This window comes from Terrapene carolina, unplaced genomic scaffold (genome assembly GCF_002925995.2).
Source record: "Terrapene carolina triunguis isolate 2854851 unplaced genomic scaffold, T_m_triunguis-2.0 Scaffold66, whole genome shotgun sequence".
NCBI classification, from domain to species: domain Eukaryota; kingdom Metazoa; phylum Chordata; order Testudines; family Emydidae; genus Terrapene; species Terrapene triunguis.
In genome coordinates, this window is record NW_020664417.1 from 96,509,840 (window position 1) to 96,515,819 (window position 5,980).

At 40.1% G+C, this 5,980-nt stretch overlaps 1 protein-coding gene across 1 annotated transcript in view; it reads left to right on the forward strand.

Moving 5' to 3' along the window:
- Window positions 1-832: 832 nt before the first annotated feature.
- Window positions 833-5,980, forward strand: part of PTPRA (protein tyrosine phosphatase receptor type A) — a 127,577-nt gene continuing 122,429 nt past the window's right edge. Inside the window, exon 1 of the mRNA XM_026648119.1 lies at window positions 833-903. The gene's annotated coding sequence lies outside the window, so the exon portion shown is untranslated. The remainder of the gene's footprint in view (window positions 904-5,980) is intronic.

Consider the following 5,980-nt stretch of genomic DNA (forward strand, 5'->3'; position numbering starts at 1 on the left):
AATTTAGCATTGTGCTGTAAATCCAAGAGACCAGCTAAGAAACAACCTCTCCTCCCAGTCAAATATGGGTATCCTGCACACCCAAAGCCAGTTCTGATCTGATATAGAGACACCCCTCTGTCCCATGAATGTCATTGTAGGCTGTTCAAGACATTCTGCTTTTTCCCAGGCCATACATAAGATGGGACTCATGCCCGAACTTGGTAGGTCACATAGTAATGAAGACTCAGCTGGGACACATGTTTCAGGTCAATGATGAGGTGGAGTAGGAGGGTTGAGGGGGGGTCTCTGGTACATTTTCCTGAAGGATGTTCCCGAAACTGATGCTCCATGAAAAATTGCATATGTCATAGTGTTCTGCTTGGTGATTTAGCCTCAGTCTTGGTTTTCATCAACAGCAAGAAGGGGTGACTCTTCTGAGGGTGATTTGAACTCAAAAAGTAATCACACCCACCTGATCCCTAGTGTGGACCATATCATCTCCTATAGACTGCTTTCAGACTGATTGCTCATTTTAAGGCCATATTATCCCCTATGCATGCTTACTACCATATAAGAGACTGGAAACATGGTGAGGTTATGTCCATCATATTTTAGTGGAATTTAAAGATGTGTCCATATATTATTTTTTCTCCCTCAGGGTCTCTTTATAGTTTTACAATAACATCAGGTACATTTATGTTCTAGATAGAGAGCAAGTGAAGTGGAAGTGATTTGCTGAAGGCAGTTGCAAGTGTTTTGCTCTTTCATACCTTTCCTAAAAATGTTTGTAATTGCATAGTTGTTGAATTAAGTCTTCATTTTTTTTAAAAAAATTTTTGTTTGCTTGCAGGGACACCCTTAGAAAAACCTGTATGGGATCCTAAGAACTTACGGATGGATGATGTACTTACGATGATTAAGGTAAGGGAAAGAGTCACTTATTTTGGCATCACCCAATTTCCCCTCTTCTTGAAGCAGGTCTTCGGATTTAGAAGGCAAATTATAGTCGTTCCTTTATTTAAAATTTACTAATAATCAGAGGTGGTATTTGGGACATTGCTAAAGTGCTAACTTGTTCTTAGAAATGTCCCGTTAAATGGAAAAAAATTGTCTTGCATTTTAAGAATAACCTGGAACATAATATACAATGGAAAAAATACTACTTTCTCTTTTAAGGATAATAAGAAGCTCTTTAAATTGTAAAAACTTTTATTTGAAGAGCTTGGTACAGTAATTTTTGTTCTCTTGAAACTAAGTGATTGAGTTTGCAATTCAGGTTCTCATCTGTCATTTCAAGCTCCTAAGTAGAATATATTTTATTAGTCTATTTCCATCATGTTGAAGTGCTGTGGTCAGCTAGTCTGTCCCCAGATGCCTTGGTAGGTACAGAAGTGTTGCCATTGCTGATTAATTAATTAGATACAGAAGGATTCTTGTTTTGCTGAAAACATAAATATACTGGGAAAGGATTTGAAAAGCAAATATAAATGGACTCAGGCCTGACATTTATTTATAGATATTTTTGTGACACTCATCACTGTAGGAATTTGTGTCTTGTCTATATTTGCACTTTTCAGAAAGCTTCCTGTGTTTCCATTCTGCCACTGGTAGCTAAAATGGAATGTGGACAGTGCACTTTCACCACCACGATCTGTGCAGGATTAGGCATCATAACAGTAAAACACCAGTGCCCTACTCATTATTTGTATTGTGGTAGCACTGAGAGCGTCGATTTGTCCCAGGCTCTGTACACACACACATAAGCCAGTCCCTGCCCTGAAGAGTTTCTTCTTGAATTAGACAAGATAAGGGGCAGGAGGGAAAACAGACAGAGGGGAACAGATTTTTTTAATGTTACATAGGTTCACTGGTAGTAGAACCCAGGTTTCCTGATTTTCATAGTAGTGCTCTATCCACACTGCCTGTTCTACATTAGTTCTCTTGCTGTTGCCACCTTCTGGTGGAGCTGTACTGGAGCTATTGTAGAGACAGCGAGAATTACCTTATATATGTGTTGGCCATCACTCCAGCAGTATTCTGCTGACCACCAATTTACATTAAGTTCTCTGCAAATAAACCACTAAAAAAACCCAGCAAACATGAAATACTATAGTGAGATTAGAAATATGAATTGCCAGTCAAAAAACTATACCAAATATAGTAGTTTAGAACTTTTTTCCTGATATTATTAGGATTCACTGATACTGTTTGGCACTGTACAAGACAGAGGGCTAGAAACTGACACCCCTATTCATCTTGAGTAGTACTCTACTCTATGAGGAGTCCAACAGGAAATTAATGGGAATCTACTTGTGAGTACGATATTCTGGAAAGTGAGGAAGGGTGTTGGAATCTGGCTCTAAATGAGAACACCTGTGTGTGCAATCTTTAGTGAGATTATTAGGTTGAAGTGTTATCACTTCAATGAGGGACAGTTCACACCACTTGAAGTTACTGTTTCAGTTTGTCTGCAGACTAGAGCACAGAAACACTGCACCGCTTTACTCTTGGTTCATATTTTGAAGGCTTTCTTAGCAACTGTATGAGCTAGAGACTTGGATTCTGGGACTTAAATGATTGGGAAGTGTCTTGGAGAGCAGAGGTAGGCAGGATGTTCCATGCATGGGTGGTGGTATGGAAGAAGGTATGAGGTATGTATGTGTGGGCAGGAATATTAAATCCAGACTTGTTCTCCAGTTACACACAATGAATGAAAGGAAGGATGGCTATCATTACCTACCTTCTTTGGCATCCTTTCTTCTGATCTCCTTTGTCATATGGAGCTCACTTGGCCATGACTAGAAGGAGATGATTGAGATGGGCAGCACAATGTGTCATGATGTTATGTTGCAGACATTAGACTGCAATCATAGAAACAGGTAATTGGTTTCAGAGTGGTAGCCGTGTTAGTCTGTATCAGCAAAAACAACGAGGAGTCCTTGTGGCACCTTAGAGACTAACAATTTATTTGGGCATAAGCTTTCGTGGGCTAAAACCCACTTCATCAGACGCATGGAGTGGAAAACAGGTCATTGTCCTTCTGCCAATAAAGAATTCTCTTACAGTATCTCCTTTGATGCTCTAGTTTTCCTTGGCTGAATGTTCCACAACCTAAGAGATCTCACCATTAGGTAACTTCTTCCTGTTGTTCAGTCTAAATGTTTCCTTGCTCAATTTCATCTCACAACTCCTAGTTATCCCCCCCCCCACTGACCACCCTACATGAAGGCTCCCCTCCCTCTCCCACACCCACTTGGAGTTCAAACCCTCCAAATCCCAAACGTGTAGATAGTTAGTTATTAATTCTTCTTGTCCCATATGCATTGCTTTATCACTCTAGACCTATTAAAGTCCAGCCTCATTCATCTTTTTTTTTGCCTTTCTCTAAAGGCCCAATACAACTTGCACTGTTGTCCACAGAAAGACTGCTATTGCCTTCAGAGTGGTGATCAACCTCTAAATTCCCACCAATTTAACATCATTCCCGTCCAGAGGTACATGGAAGTGAGATTGAAGGCATGGATGCAAGATTTCATGCGCGGGCACAGTGCCGCATTGTGGGCTGGATTTTGCCCTCTTACATGCATGCAGCCCAGGTGACTGCAAGAATGTATCATAAATGAACATTTGATCCAGTGTGTCCATTCTTCACCAGTGCAAGAAAGCTGCATGCTGTAAAACGGGTGATGTCCTTTGGTAACACCAATGGAAACAGTGGGTTTCATAGGTAGTGTTAGCTCACTGGTTGGTAGTTGGAGGAAGAGATGGAAATTCATGTTCTGACCAGAGCAAATGATTTACAATAGGTTTGTGGCTCTTAAATGTATTTGCACTTCTTGTTTGGCTTAGGATAAGAGCTGTGTGGAATGTACTTGAGAAGGAATTTGCATGGATGATTCCTTTCACAAAATGAACATCTGTATAGGCATTCATGCCATTTTCGGTAGTATCTGAGCATCCATAAGATGAGTCTATATATGGTTCAAGCAGTGTCTAGAAGATGCCATGTTAAAGCCCATTTGGTTATCCTGCCTCTTGGGAGAGGTAGTCTTTTTTGATGAAGTTAGATGAAATGCTAGTCAGTAGCTACAATCAAGGGTGTTTTCTCTGGTATAGACAGCACCATAGGTACATATGGAGATATTCAGATATGCGTCTCATTCCTTTAACCTCTTCCACAGTTGTGTTTGGTTTGCAATAGTGCTCAATTACATAGCTGGAAAGAAGGATTCCCTCCACTGCAGGAATTACTGGATGAAATTATATGGCCTGAATTACATAGGAGGTTGCACTAGATGACCATAATGTGGTCCCTTTTGGCCTTAATGTTAATGAATCTGTGATGCTTAGCTCTTGTCAGTTGCTTGATGCGAAATACCCCAGTATTCCTTTAGAGGCATTTTCTTTTTGTAAAATTATTAGTTTAACACACGTTAGCTACCAAATAGCAAGTAGCTGAATTTTTCAGGCAAGCCATAGGCTGAAAACTGTTGATCCAAGTTCTTCAGTGAATAATTATGAATAATGAAACATCCTCATAAATAGGAAAAGGTCACCTAGACCCAAAGGTTTTTTTTACACACACACAATAATAAAGCCTGTTCATCAAATTCTTGGTTCAGCTCAGCTCTAACATACACACTGGTTATGGTGAAATTTAAACTGAAGCCCGAGGATTGAATAAACTAGTTATAATACTTATCACCTCCGTGGCTAGACACAAGGAAGAAAAGAAAAAGAATGAGTGGACATCTGGCTTAAACAAATGCTACAGGTTCATATCAACTAATCACATGTCCATCGTCTGAAAGGTTGACTTTGACAAGGAGACTTTCCCCCTATTTTTATAACTTGCCATAAGAATCAAATGCCGTATGGAGACCTGGGAGATGGGTCGGAAACAAGAGGGAGTGTGGGCTATAATGGCAGAGAAAGGAGGGTCAGGGCAAAACTGGGAGGCAAGATCGAACCAGTATCTCAGATGCCTATATACAAATGCGAGAAGTATGGGTAATAAGCAGGAAGAACTGGAAGTGCTAATAAATAAATACAACTATGACATTGTTGGCATCACTGAAACTTGGTGGGATAATACACATGATTGGAATGTTGGTATGGATGGGTACAGCTTGCTCAGGAAGGACAGGGAAAAAAGGGAGGAGGTGTTGCCTTATATATTAAAAATGTACACACTTGGACTGAGGTGGAGATGGACATAGGAGACGGAAGTGTTGAGAGTCTCTGGGTTAGGCTAAAAGGGGTAAAAAACAAGGGTGATGTCATGCTAGGAGTCTACTACAGGCCACCTAACTAGGTGGATGAGGCGTTTTTTAAACTAACAAAATCATCCAAAGCCCAAGATTTGGTGGTGATGGGGAACTTCAACTATCCAGATATATGTTGGGAAAATAACACAGTGGGGCAAAGACTATCCAATAAGTTCTTGGACTGCATTGCAGACAACTTTTTATTTCAGAAGGTTGAAAAAGCTACTGGGGGGAAGCTGTTCTAGACTTGATTTTAACAAATAGGGAGGAACTCATTGAGAATTTGAAAGTAGAAGGCAGCTTGGGTGAAAGTGATCATGAAATCATAGAGTTTGCAATTCTAAGGAAGGGTAGAAGGGAGTACAAAAAATAAAAAGGACTCCTATAAAAAATGGAAACTAGGACAGATTACAAAGGATGAATATAGGCAAACAACACAGGAATGCAGGGGCAAGATTAGAAAGGCAAAGGCACAAAATGAGCTCAAACTAGCTACAGGAATAAAGGGAAACAAGAAGACTTTTTATCAATACATTAGAAGCAAGAGGAAGACCAAAGACAGAGTAGGCCCACTGCTCAGTGAAGAGGGAGAAATAGTAACAGGAAACTTGGAAATGGCAGAGATGCTTAATGACTACTTTGTTTCGGTCTTCACCGAGAAGTCTGAAGGAATGCCTAACATAGTGAATGCTAATGGGAAGGGGGTAGGTTTAGCAGATAAAATGAAAAAA